Consider the following 14,447-nt stretch of genomic DNA (forward strand, 5'->3'; position numbering starts at 1 on the left):
GTAGTTTTGGTACCAAAAGAAACGTTCCTCACAATCAGTCTACCTTCTAAAATAAAAACCATATAAGCAGCAACAGTTCAGTAATTATGACCAAAGTTAGAGATTTTCAAAAGTAGGTCAAACTGGACAAGGTCAAGGAGTCAATATAAATAATACCCAAAGGAATTTTACAAAGAATACGTGGGTGAAATATAAAAGTCACGGAGTCAACCATTCAAAAGTTATCACCAAAGTTTTTTTTAAGAAGAAAATATTGGTATTCAAGAGAAGCTCTTACCACGATAAATGAACCCGTAAAATAGTTAACCCCTAGCACAAAATATTCAGTAAATACGACCAAAGTTTACGTTTTTGAAAAGTAGGTCAAATCCATAAGATCAAGGTTAAAGGTCATTACTGTTTGTACTCAAGAGAAGGTCTTATCAAAATATGATCGTGAGGAGTATGATATCACTTGATTCAACTGTGTAATAGCTACGATAAGATTAAAATTTTGAAAATTTTTCTAAAAGTGAGTCAAATATAAAGATCAAAATCAAAAATACTTTTACACGTGGAATACACCAGTGAAATATTAAAGCCATACTTCATATGACAAAGGCTCAAATTTCAAATTCGAAATTGACAGTCAAAATAAAGAAAAAATCTGTGAAATATGAAATTCATATCTCAAACCGATTAAAGGCTGTATTCAGGGCTAATTGATTTCCCCACTTACAGATAAATCAGGAAAAAAAATAACAAACAGACAACTGGACCGACCGTCCTAGGAAAATATATTTGCTCCTTATTTTTTGGATTACGGATAGAAATTTTAAAAACAACACTTTGAGCTAAAATGTTTGTATGTATGGTTAGAGGAGATCCCAGTCAGTTTCCTTGGGGAAATAACGAAACATATAATGCACTGTCTGTCTTTGTGTACATGCTATTCATAGTTTATTTAAAACATGTAGATAAATCTAGATCTCTTCCGAGGATACGAATATACAATCCGAGGATAAATCTAGTTCTCTTGCGAGGAGATTTGAATATACGTTAATTATTAAGAATACTCCATTTAATGATTTAGAAATTTATACACCATGCTTAATGAAATTATATAACAAATGATAATGGTTGCAAATGTTTATTTTAATTTAAAGAGAATGAATCATTATGTAACAGAACACTCTTCATGCTCCAAATGCCCCGTGGGGATCCGGAAAAGGACAAGAAAACAATTATATCATCTTCAAATTTGAAGTACCCCCTTGCTTGTCGTAAAAGGCGACTAAATGGGGCGGTCCAAATTCAGTAGACATGTATAAAAGTATTCCCCGTGTCACAGCAGGTGTGGCAGAATATAAAGATCCCTCCCTGCTCAAAGGCCCTGAGTGCCGAAATAGGCCTAAATTTTTTGCAGAAATTCACCGGCAATGGTGAAGTTTAATATCGGTGAAATATTAACTTTTTGGAAAGGTGACGTATAAACAGCATACAATCAATCAATCATGCTCCAAATAAGATGGAAAATCCTCACAAATAAAGGGAAGTTTTAGTCCGTCTTCTCCTGTAAAGTACGTGTAGTTCCTCTCAGTCACCCAGCGCCACCTGCCGTCGAAAGATAAGTCAAAAGGAGGCCAAAGATGGGGTCAACTGCTGTTTCGCCCTCATCGTTAAGATTCGTATGGGGTTTTTCTTCTTCTTTGGGGGATGGGTGGGGTGGGGGAGGGGGGATGGAGGGTTCAATTTAAAATAACATATTCTAGTGTTTAACTTGATATTTAGAGTATGTTGAGGGTATTTAGATATTACGATTCATCAATATTTAGATTATACAAATCCATCAACACTTATAATGGTACGTTTTACATAATGGTTATATGACCTTAGATTTACAGCGCAATTACATGCCTAGATCCTCCCCTGTTCTCTTACAATCAATATAGTTGGTGAGTACTTTTTCTTTCTCCTCTGAGTCTATAACGATCATGTGAACCCCCTGCTGGTGACAGAATTCACTGGAATTCAACATGGACGTCGGTTCCTTGTGGAAAGAGAAACACCAACCACTCACATTGACAAATCCCGGGGAGCATCTCAAAACCTCTGATCCGGAAATCCCAGAGGACCATTTCAAAGGTTCCGAATTAATGGCGATCAAAACTGTCAAACGATATAAATAATACAAGGGTATATTCGTCATCTAACAGATTATGCTTTAATCTTTAAGATGTTCCCACTCTTACAATTTCATGTTTTCAAATTAAAAAAAGTTTCATGTACTTCAATGCACATAAACAAGTCACTGAAATATGCTAAAATGTCAATGATAACGGTTAAGGAGTGAAGTTTCATTTATATAATGCACTACATGTATAACGTAGATATACCTTACGGTTAAAAAATGTTATATAGTAAAACATGGGTTAAAATAAGATTCATTCCTTATATTTTTATTTCGGTGTAGACGATAAGACAATTTTTCTTACCAAAAATGGCTTAAAACTGAGCATATTCTAAAAGAAACGTCAAGAGGAGTAATATCGTCATATTTCCTTCAGAAAAAAACCTATTACCAATTTTCAAATAATTTAAAAGTAAATAACCTCTCCCCTTTTTTGTTTTAACCTTTTCATTATTACAAAGGTGATTTTTAATATGTTTTACCTGTAACAGTCCAACTCAACAGGAATGTTGCTACAATCGGAAGGTCTCTTGACATTAGTTTGAAATGAATACATTGGGTATTTCTTTAACCGTAAATAAATAATTAAATCCAGGAAACAATTTCAGCAACTCTCTTTGAAAGTAGAAATAATAGCAGAGCCATTTTTTTGTAAACATGATAATTTGTCAATGTGTCATATAGAGAGGAAAAGTAAAGGTTTTGTTCTAGTTTTGACTTTTTTTAATTTATAGGCATATATGTATTTTTGAGTTCGCAAATAGTGCGTATGAATTCTTTTGACTGAAATTTATTTTAGATATCCGATTTGAATAACTGATAGTTTTACTGAAATCAAAACAGCAAATTATCTTAAAAATAAAGTTATGAAAAACTCTTGAAGTAAAACCTGACGAGATAAATCATGAAGAGTTATTCCTCTTGTCTCATAAAAGCTTTTTACCTTTTGTTACATGAAATTAGACACGAGTAACATCTTTTTAAAAAGTTTGCCAGTCTACATCAATCAATATCTGCGCGAGAAGGGATACACATTTGGAGCAATAGCTTTGTTGGTTTAAAATATGTACTAACGATCTATTTTGAAAACCTTGTATAAATGAAAATCTCATTGTATTTAACTTGTAGAAAAAAATCATTTCTACACTGCATACTAAATAGTTGTTATTCTCTTGGTGTTTTCTTCAGGTGGAGCGGTCTGCCCTTGGATCTAAATTAATTTCAAGCTGCATTGCAACACCTATTAGAAAATCTGTTATCAAATCATGAATTATAAACATTTTAAAAGATAGATATAATTTGATACACATTTTGCTAGATTGTATTTTCTCCACTGAGGTAAACAGTAGTAATGTGTGTTCATCAATATTTTTGAGTTAAATTAAATAAAGAAAGTGGCATCTGGGTAAGATTTCTTTATTATTTGCACAAAAATGAAATACTTATTAGAATTTTAGTACATATTTAATCTATTAAAACCTAAAAAAGCAAATCATAATGCTCGGGGGTCATCAGAATGATGCGATATTGAACACGTTCAGCTTAAAAATATGAGGAAATGTTTTAGATATATAATAAAGGAATTATTGAACTTATATTGGTGAATATTGGCAGAAACTGGCTGTTAGAATGCACGAGTTTATACTTGAATACATATATGGTATGTATGGCTGGGCTTTTATACTTTGATTTTTGTAGGACCTGTTGTAAAGATAAAGATGTTTATTTATTTATTGGATTATATAACCCACTGAACCTTTATCCCTGTGTTGTCTTGTGTTTAAATAGTTTAGATATCTTTTATGAAGTGAACCCTTGTTTTCACCAACATAAATAAGTTCACAAAAATTAGACGACATCAGTAGATAGCGTCATAGTAATTTAGTTGATGCAAATTTAAAAATTTGAACCAAATTAAATGTAGAGTTATCTCTCTTGTCTTAGAGAAGCTGTTTGTGACACATGGAAAACGTTGTAAATTAACCTAATGTAAAAGGCTGGAAGCAACCTTTTTTTATCAAACTGAATCGATACAGCTAACTAAATGAGTTGAATGAAATTTCACAACGTTCTTTTTAATCATAGCGTAAATCATTAGGAAAATTAGGAATACAAACATATACAAACTGATTTTTTTTCTAAATAATACCTATTGATGAAAGAGGGTAGTCTGATGCATGTACATATAAGAATACTAGTATCTTATTAATGACATTGTATAAATTTTGATAATGAAACTGATTTAAACGAATTTTATAAGACAAACCATGTTTAATTTGCAAAATGAGAGAGAGAGAAAAGAAAGATATGGAAATAACGAATAGTATTCAATATTAAAGTCCATAAAACAATACAGAATAGGAGCATAGCAAACCTACGAAACATCAGAGGTGTGATCAAGTGCCATGGCGGAGTGAGCATCCCCTGCTGACCGGTCACACCCACCGTGTGCTCCTTGTCGTGAAATAACGGAAATCCGTCATCAATTCAGTGTAAAAAAAAAATGGATTAACAATAAATATAGAAAACTTCAGTCAGCATTAGTCTCAATGATAATTGTATTTGCTGACAATATCATTGTATCAACCATAGAATTTTAACGTAGAACATGCTCTTACGTATCGAATTAAATGAGATAAATATATACACAGCGTATGCAGATGATGAAGGTATATCGCTACATAAGTAAGGGAAGCTGACGTTTATCATATAGCTTGTTAGATTACCATTGACGTTTTTAAGTAAAATATCCACGTATGAAACAGATGTGTCTCAAACTCGGCAAAATATATCCTATCTATGTAGGAATGGAAATAACCATTGTTTACGTCGTAGATATATCTGAATGTTTAGTTAAAGACCACAGCAAGTGTTTTCTTCATTTCACGCATACGATTGTGCACAAATTCTGCTTTATATGAATATAAAAACTTTCATTCAGCAGGTTTATGATCTACATAAAGAAAAAAGGGTGTCACATTCATTAAATAAAGGGTGTAACGTATATTAAATGCTTACAGCGACGATATTCATCGATTTGTATAAATATTTTCCTATTACACGTGTAGCTTTGTTTAATGAATAAAGGAAAACAGACTAAAACAGAACTCAAACAAAATTCTCTTCGATAAGATTAAATGCAAACATTGACACATTTCAAATCTGTTTGAGAATGATTTTTTTTCAAGAAACATTTACAAGATTTACATTGAATAATTAGTTATTTTCAAGTTATCAAAACAGATTATTTATTATCTTCTCATAGATATTGTTTGAATGATATCCCTTTGATATTGTGCTGAAAAACACTAAAGTTTAATAAATTTAATTCTAACCTACATTGCATTAAGTTACTCTTGATATCCGTACAAGTAGAAAATCAAACACAAAGGTGTTGACCTTACTTTTTGGTTTTTAAACTAATTCTGAATACAAACGATGAATTTCTGTTTATTAATTAAGTAAATATTCAATTCTATTGAAACAGACCGAAGTTCACAATTTTATGTTTTCTGTCAATGTTTAAAAAAATTAATTTGGTTTTTACATTTCCTTTACAAAATTGAGGTGTTTTGCTGAAATACATGAACGGTTTTAACTTTACTATAAAATTACCGTATAACGTGTGCTTTTTTCTTACGTGCTGCTATTTTTTACTAATTTGTACGAGTTTTATGTATCCGTAAAATTTAAACGCATAAAATTTCACAGAAGTTAAAATTTACAGCAGTAAAAATTACCCGTTATACGGTTTATATTTCAATGAAATGGTTAAATTATTTATAGTAATATAATTGTTGCTGATTTTTACTAAAATCCAAAGCCATCAGTCGTGTTTTTGTATGCATTGTTCTTACCTAGAGCATGCTCTTGCGTGTCGAATCAACTAAGATATATACAGTCCTTATGCAGGTGCTGAAGGTATATTGTTGCATAAGTAAAGGAGGTTGACGATAAAACAGTTAAACTCATCATATAACATGAGAGAATACCATTAACGTTTTTTTAAGAAAAATATCCAAGTATGAAACAGATGTGTCTCAAGCTCACCAGAATATATCCTATCTACGTAGTTATGGGAATTACCATTGTTTACGTCGTAGATACATGTATATCTGATTGTTAAGTTGAAGACCACAGCACAGCGACGGTATTTACCGATTTCTATCAATCTTTTCGTATTACACGTGCAGCTTTGTTTAATGAATTAAGGAAAACAGACATAAACAAAAATTAAACGGAATTCTCTTCGATAAAATTAATTGCAAACATTGACACATTTCAAATCTGTTTGAGAATGATTTATTTTTTCAATAAAACACAGAGACTGATATTAATTTAAAGCTATCTAGTATACAAAACGGTGCTATTGATTATCTTCTCATCCATTCAGTTACATGAACCATTGAGAAAATAACTTTATATTGATTACAACAGTAGATATTGTATGAATTATACCCCTTTACACTGTGCTGAAATCAACTCTTAAGTTGAATGAATTTTAATTCTGACCTACATTGCATGAACGTACTCTTGATAGCTGTTTAAGTAGCAAATCAAACAGAAAGGTATTGACCTTACTATTAGGTCTTATAAACTCTGTTTGAATACAAACGATGAATTTCTGTTTATTAACTAAGTCAGTATTAAATTCTATTGCAACACATACCGAAGGTTAAATTTTTATGCTTTTCTGTCAATGTTTGAAAAAAATTAATCTGGTTTTCTTTATGTTTAAAAAAATGCTGAAATACATAAACAGTTTTAACTTTAATATCAAATTATATGTTTCAATGAAATAGGTAAATTATTTGAAGTAATACAATTGTTCATTTGCTGACATTTGCTAAAAACCAAAGCAATCAAACTTCAAGTGTTTTGGAATGCATATGATTGAGGACAAAACATATATTGGATGTTTAATCAGTCAAATGTCTGTTGTAATGGAAAGTAATGATCCACATCTTGTTTTTTTTTTATATTTTGGGAGAACTTTCTTTTCTCCAAAAACATTCTTTATTTGAAATTTTGCAGTATATAAGACGTACATGTTTTAATATTTCATCACCAACTGAAAACGAACCACAAATACTATATATTTACTAAAGGAATCAAGTTCATTTGAAATTAAAAGTCCAATTAAATACTTACAAAATGAGTATTTACAATTCGTTGTGATTGTAATAATGAAATATGGAGATAAATAACTGTCAACTCACATATTTACTAGGGGTCAAATTTTTGTTGTTTGAGAAAAATATATTGGTTCATGGAGATTTTATTCCGTGTATGAAGAAATGATCAAATAAGAATCAAATATGTCAGACTCAAAAGTATTTGATATTTTGAATTCACTGGGATATATTGAGTAGAAATATTACCGAGGCAGCTATGGTTTTTTATTTCGTCATGAAGAAGGCAAATCAAATCAGCTTTTCTGATCAAAATTTGTATTTTTGATAGTTGTTGAATTGACGTTGATATATTGTTGTCGAAATAAACTTTTCACATTTTCATCTTATAATAGTTTATTGGTTATATTCAACCAAACTTGGCACAAAGTATCCTTATGAAGGGGATTACAACAATTGCAAGGCCACGCTCTAAACACAGGGTAAAAGTCATAAATTTGTTAAAAATTTGGCATTTTTAAAAAATCTTTTTCCAGAACTATGGGAGACAAATGAAATTCATTTTCATCCTAGGTAGTTTACATTCCTTTGTTCAAAATGAAATAATGATAAATCACTTTGCTTAAATAAAAACACTAAGTTTTATATAGGAATATATAGGAAAAATCTTGAAAAATCAATTCTTTAGAACCATGGGGCAGGAAATATGAAACTATGTATCATTCCTTTTATTAAATCAATTGTGTAATTTATGATAATTACAAGGGTGGGGCCAAAATGGCCAACCCAAGTTTTACATAGGAATATATAGGAAATATCTTTAAAAATCTTCTTCTCCAGAACCACTGGGCCAGGAAAGGTGAAACTCATGTGGAATCATCCTGTATCAGATTCAAGTTTGTTCAAACATTTAAAAAAAGAACATGCTAAAATTTAAGAGAAGTTTTAAAGGAATATATAGGAAATATCTTTAAAAATCAACTTCTGAATAGCGATACTGGCCAGGAAAAAGATAAACTCATGTGGAATCATCCTCATTAGTCCACTTCAAGTTTGTTCAAATCATGCAACAATTTATCTAGGGTTAAAATGTTGTCATTCCTGATTTACAAAAATATATTGGAAACCTTTTTTATCTTTTTTAAGTACACAGGCTAGATTAGTGATATTTAAATGAATCATTTTTTTAGATTTCAGTTTTTTGATGAATTTTGTTTAGGAAAACAAAGTGCTCAAGATTTATCTGCCAAATTTATTGTTCATTTATCATCTAATCATACATTTATATCAGCCATAATTTTACAACAATAAAAACGCAAGGAATTTTTTGAAACACAAACTCAAATTTTTTGGACTTGGAGAAAATTACATCGTATAATTTTGCGCATATTGAGCCAATTCAATTCATTTTCAACCTAGATTTACATTCCTTTATTCTTAAAAAAGTAATAATAATTCACTTTGCTTAAATAAAGACACTATTGTTTTGTTTTATTTGAGAGTTACTGGAAATAATGAATGTTTTTACTTAGTATCCGACCTACATAATCCTAGCATATTTATTCTATTATTAATTGTGTAATTAATTGTTATTATTTTCTTATGTCTACTTGTTGAGGGAAAAAACAGCATAAACTACCCTACAACTTTAAAGTGTTCTGTGTTTGAATTTTTTTGAAAATTCTGTTGGAAGGCTTCTGCATCAAAACAATCAGATTGCGTGTTACTTTAAAAAAAGAACATGCTAGAGATTTAGAGATGATTTAAAGCAGAATTAATTTTGGCAACATTGATGAAAAAGCAACATTTTCAACAAGCGATACTGGCAAAACATAAAATAGGCTAAGACCCCATTACGTCCACTACATTTGGGTCTTCTTTTATAATAATACAACAATTTGTCAATTAAAACCTGTTGTCATTCCTGATTTACAAAAGTAGTATTGGTTTTTATTTTCTTAATACACAGTGGGCTCAGCAAAGTCTGCAAACGTGTAAATTTCCGTTGTTTTCAATTTTTTGCGAATTTTGTTTAGGAAAGCAAAGTGCACAAGATTGCCTTTCTGCCAAATTTATATGCATATATCACTCGTGTATTATACATTTATATCAGATGCATTTTATATGTAAAAATGTAAGATTTTTTTTGAAATGAAAACTCAAATTTTTCGGAATTCCAACAGAATTGAGAAAAGTTGGGAAAACATCTCAATTATTCACCCTCTTGTTGCCACTGTGTAAGATTAAAATGCAAAATAAAATAAGTTTTAAAAAATCATTATTTTTTGTGCTTTTACAGAATATCAAAATTGTTACTCTTTTTGTTTTTACATCATATACATGTAGATCTTTTTAGGAAATGAATTCCTTAATAAACAAAAAATTAGAGTCAATAAGTCTTTGTGTTGGCCAGAAAAAAACAACAACATTATAAAAGTCTATGTATGTATGCTTAATACATCAGTTATTAAACTTCTGACAAAACAATCAATGTAAACAAAAAAGGTGTCAATATCATAATTTATGTTAATTTAAGTAACGAACATTTTCAAACAAGCATTACATTAATAAATATATAAAAGAAGAATTTCATTTTAATGATACCTGGTAATTAAACTAAATGTTTGAAGTCTTGTGGCGAAAAATGATTCCCAACTCTATACTCATTTAATGCATTTTAAATATTCATAAGAAACCCACTCAAAATTCCTGATAGAAGGAAGAGGATATAAAATATTAGAGCTTTATTTTCTTTGATTTTAGAAAATTTTATGTTTCAATGAACGTCTGTTTCCCTCAGGAATGAACAAAATTCGAAAAATAATTAGTGAAGTTTAAAACTACATCCACAATTATTAAATTTCAAAAATAATTGTAGATACTGCTTTTTAAAAGTTTTTTTTTCCATGTTGACCCTTTTTTATATTTTTTTTATTTCCAGATTTATTGTTTGGTTGTTGGGGGTTGCTTACTTGGGCGGTCATTGATATGCAACCTGAATTAGACTTTAAAGACATGTCTCTATTTGTCAGAAAAGAAAAAGGCAAAAGATTTTAACATGATCATTCACTTAACGGTAACAGCACATTGTAAAATGCTAATGGGCAACCCAAAAAACTACAAACTTGTATTGTAGGAATTGTAATGCATTGTTGCATTTGATTTAAAATCCGTTAATGTTTTGCATGTTTGTTCGCTTTATATAAATATTTAATTTTTTTAAATTTTTTCCAAATTATATTTGTCCTTTACATTTAGCACAATTTCAATTGCATATGTAATTTAAAAAAAAACCAAATCAGAATGAGAAAAAAAATTGCGTGCAATGAATGGACATCATGTTATTGCTTCCGTGACTACTTACCTGGTATATAATATAATTTTGGAAATAAGCGAATACAACCATAACCTTTATTTTGGACTACTTTCGTAGTAAAAAAACGTCATTTGTAAATCTTTTTAATATTTTCACTATGGTGGAAGAAGTCTTTATTTTTTTTTTGTTGTTGTTGTTGCCAAAACATTGAAGTACAATCGAAAATTTAAATAATTTAGATAAATTTAAATACCCCACTAGTATTCTTAACTCATATCAAAATATAATATTGAATGATAACATGGATATGTAAAATCTTTAGACAACATATTATCATAGATACAAAACATTTTGTTTAATGAACCATAGAGCATTATGCATCTTACAAATAAAAATCTCAGAAAATATTTTACGAAATTCCAACAGAATGGAAAAAACTTCCTAGCTCTCTTTTGGTCTCTGTGTCTGGCAATGACTGCTTTGCTTATAGGGAGAGAAAAGTGTTCCAATACCTGCATTGGTTCTTTGACAGTCGTGCATTGGCCAACATCCTACACACTGTCTTAAGGAATTATCAGGAAATTCTTGCATTGGCCGAATAAGAAAAGTCGTCACTGCATTGATAGTTTATTCAATTTCCTGGTTTTATTGAAATATATTTTGTAATCTTTGAAAGCCGAGTTACCCTAGTCAATTACATTTAGTACAATATTGACTGCTTGTGTGATTAAAATACAACAAAAATCAGAATGAGAAAAAATGTTAGAAATTGAATGGACAGAACGTTATTATTTCTGTGAACACTTATATGATATGATTTTGGAAATAAGTGAAAAAATCTTGGTTGACGGCATTCCACATCAATCACATATGATCAACGTCACTTTTCTACGTGACATACTTTGAACACCTTTACTACAAATCAACATTAAAGTTTACATTTTGATCTTTCTAATCTTTTTATCGGTATTTTTTAAAAAAGCGTACTTTGAATACAATTTATTTTTCAATGGCTTATTTAAATATTTCTTAGGTATATGCAAGTTTTTTTTTTCCAGGGGGTAAAACTTTATAGCACGTTAGAAAAAGAAACCACCACCCCACCCCCTTTTCTAATGATATTACATTTCATAAATTGTTTGGAGATTTCATATAAAATTTACTATGAAATTTCATAGACTTACAAAATGTTGCTGAAATTGCAATTTTTAAGGCTATTAATGTATAAACGCATAAGGTAACTATCGGCACTTTTAAATGACAGGTTCTTATATATTTTTTTTCTGCGTTACATTTAGGTAAGAAAAATACGTAATCTTCGAGTTGCCCGGCCTGAATATACCATTGCTATAAAAACATTAACAATGTATTTGAAAAGTATAATTAATGATGTATACTTTATTACGTAAATAAAAAGATGATGCTAATTAAAAGCTAGATAATGCATTAATATATCTTATTAAATATGGCAAATTCCAGTTTAATGTCATATACTATCTGTATTGTATGTCATACAGCCCAGGACATTATTTATTAAACTGCACTCGTAAATGCTTACAGCGACGATATTTGCCGATTTCTATGAATATTTTTTTTAATTACACGTGCAGATTTGTTTGATGAATTAAGGAAAACAGACATAAACAGAACTTAAACAAAATTATTTTCGTAATAAAAAATGCATTGAAACATTTTAAATCTGTTTTAGAATGATTTATGTTTTCAATGAAACACAGGGACTGACATTAATTTAAAGTTATCTAGTATTCAGAACGGTGCTATTGATTATCTTACCAACTATTCAGTTACATGAACCATTAAGAAAATAAATTTATATTGATTATGACAGTAGATATTGTATGAATTATACCCCTTTATACTGTGCTAAAATTAACATTGAAGTTGAATTAATTTTAATTCTGACCTACATTGCATGAACTTACTCTAGATATCCGTACAATTTGCGAATCAGACACAAAGGTGTTGATCTAACTATTGGGATTTATAAACTCTGCCTGAATACAAACAATGAATTTCTGTTAATTAATTAAGACAGTATTAAATTCTATTGCAGCACATACCGAAGGTTACATTTTGTATGATTTCTGTTAATGTTTGATAAAATCTAATTTGATTCTTATTATTTCCTTTACAAAATTGAGGTGTTTCGCTGAAATACATGAATGGTTTTAAATTTAATATCAAATTATATATTTCAATGAAATAGGTAAATTATTTATAGCAGTACAATTGTTCATTTGCTGACATTTACTAAAATCCTAAACCATCAGTATTGAAGTGTTTTGTATGCATATGGTTGAGGATGAACCATATATTGGATGTTTAATTAATCAAAGGTCTGTTGTAATGCCAAGTAATGATTCATATCTTGTTTCCTTACAATTTGGGTAACTATCTTTTTCTAAAACATTTTTTTTCATAGAAATTTTGGAGTATATAAGACGCACATGTTTAAAGATTTTATCTCCAAATAAAAACTAACAACAAATACTGTTGAATGTTTGTATATATTCACTATAGATATCAAGTTCATTTGAAATTAAAACTCCAATTAAATACTTACAAAATGAGTATTAACTGGTCAATTCGTTGTAATTGTACTAATGAAATATTGAGATAATTAACTCTTGTTCAAGCTGAAGTTCATTTAAATAACACATATCGGAGCTGACCTATAAGCAATTCAACATGAAAGTAATGGTCGAAGAATTATCGTCAAATCACATATTTCCTAGGGGTCAAATTTTTGTTGTTTGAGAAAAATATATTGGTTCATGGAGAATTTATTTCGTGTATGAAGAACTGATCAACTAAGAACCAGAAATGTCAGACTCAAAGGTATTTTATATTTTGAATTCACTGGGATATATTAAGTCAAAATATTACAGAGGCAGCTATAGTTTATTGATTTTATTATCTAATTGAGGAGCCATAATGAGTTTACAACAATAACGCAAGGAAGCTCTATTTCATCATATAATTTTGCGCATACTAGTATTTAGGCAATTTCATTCATTTCTAACATAGGTAAAATGCCTTTATTCTTCAGAAAAAAAAAAAAACAATTCACTTTGCTTAAACAGAGACACTGTTGTTTTCTTTTATTTGAAATTTACTGGTAATAAGGAATTCAATAACGTATTATTCGACCTACATAATCCTAGCATTTTTTTCTATTATTCATTGTGTAATTAATTGCAATTATTTTCTTATATCTAATTCTTAGGGCGGATCTTCTAACAGCATAAACTACTCTACAACTCTTCAGTGTTCTGTGTTTAGAACTTTCTGGGAAATTTAATTGGAAGGCTGTACATCTGTGGATCAGATCACGGGTTGATTTTAAGAAAGAACATGCTAGAGATATTTTAAGAGAAAGCTGGAATTTCAAGAATAACAAAAAATAATTTTGGTAACACTTATGGAAAAGCAACAGTTTGAAAATTGAAGTCAGACAATATTCTTTTTTGTATATGATATTTCGAATGGTCAATTTATTATCAGATAGAATTCAACAATATCATGATTAATAAATTAATTAATATAAATCTCTAATTGTTCTCATTTTTATGCGAATTTTGTTTAAGAAAACAAAGAGCACCAGCTTGCCTATCTGCCAAATTTATATTCATATCATACGTGTATCATACACCTATATCAGATGCATTTTAGATATAAAAATTTCAGATGTTTTTCGAAATGAAAACTATCTCAAATTTTACGAAATTCCGAAAGGATTGAGAAAGGTTGGGAAAACGTCCTAATTCTGCGCCCTCTTGTAGTCTCTGTTTAAGATTAAAATCAAAAT

This window comes from Saccostrea cucullata, unplaced genomic scaffold (assembly GCF_032062105.1).
Source record: "Saccostrea cucullata isolate Sc308-1 unplaced genomic scaffold, CSIRO_AGI_Scuc_v1 ctg3612, whole genome shotgun sequence".
Classification (NCBI taxonomy): Eukaryota; Metazoa; Mollusca; class Bivalvia; order Ostreida; family Ostreidae; genus Saccostrea; species Saccostrea cuccullata.